The sequence below is a fragment of the Haplochromis burtoni genome, unplaced genomic scaffold (assembly GCF_018398535.1).
Source record: "Haplochromis burtoni strain Fernald_Lab_line unplaced genomic scaffold, NCSU_Asbu1 Contig_740, whole genome shotgun sequence".
In the NCBI taxonomy this organism is placed as follows: domain Eukaryota; kingdom Metazoa; phylum Chordata; class Actinopteri; order Cichliformes; family Cichlidae; genus Haplochromis; species Haplochromis burtoni.
Window position 1 is genome coordinate 15,784 of NW_024583101.1, and position 1,359 is coordinate 17,142.

Genomic DNA, 1,359 nt, shown 5'->3' on the forward strand with positions numbered 1-1,359 from the left:
CTGTCATTTTTAGCATCTACATGGATGTTAAAATCACCCACAATAATTATTTTATCTGAGCTCAGAACTAAATCAGATATAAAGTCTGAGAAATCAGACAGAAACTCTGTGTAAGGCCCAGGTGGACGATAGATGATAAGTACGACTGGTTTCTGAGTTTCACAGCTGGGGTGGACGAGGCGAAGCATCAGGCTTTCAAATGAATTAAGTCTTACACTTTCTTATTCTTATATTTTTTATTACAGAAAAAATAGAAACAAACAGGTGAAGTTTTTATCTTTAAATGGGGAAAAAAAGAGTAAACAGAATAACTTTTTTAAAGAAAGAACACAAACTCTGAAAGAACTTTTCTACACAATCTTCACATATACGATGCTTTACATCCATTATTATTAGCAGTAAACGCCCACACAATGGAAGACGTTTCAGGATTACAAGATGAATTTGAGTCTTACAGCAAATATTTCACTGATTCATCCACAGACAGTTTCATTATGTGGACTGAACCTTTTACTGGAACGTTCACACTTAAAATCTAGAATATAATTAAAGCATCTTATCCAATAAAGTAATCCTAGCTCGTGCTGAATAAAAGCAGAAATTACCTTGGAAACAGAACTTTTCAAATTAAGAGCTTACATGTAAATGCAAGAAAATACTGAAACATAACATTTTCCAGATTTCTGCCCTAAAGTTCCCACAGAAAAAGTTTCTCTATTTTCAAACAAAGTTTCACTGAATGAATATTTAAGGCACAATAAATGTATTTACACAGACAGACTTTAGTTTTTGTAATCATCTAGAAGTTCACTCAATTTGGCCGAAAACTCATAAAAGCCATAAGAAAAAAAAAGGAGATAATGAGTTTATGCCACGCCCCCATTACAATGATTCAATTCAATTTTATCTCAATTCAATTTTATTTATATAGCGCCAAATCACAACAAAAGTCGCCTCAAGGCACTTCATAGATAAAGAGAAAAACCCAACAATCATATGATTGTTGGGTTTGATCACACCAGAGTATCTAAAATCGTTTAATTCTCATGAACATCTGAGGTCTCGCTGTTTGTAAAGGTCTGATTCATTAAGCCAACTCATAGTGAAAGGGTTAAAGCACCAACCTCCACATTACATTTATGCTTTGTTTAGTAAGCAACCATTTTATTTTATGTATTCACTTTAAATATTATGATATTTTAATTATATTTCTCCTACATAAAAACATTATATGCATTAACAGACGTCACACTCTACAACATTTTCTTCCACCTGCCTGGAGATGTTTCCTGCAGAGGCTCCGCCCACTTTATCAGATGCAGACTTAACACAAACTCTGAAAGAATTTTTCTACACAAT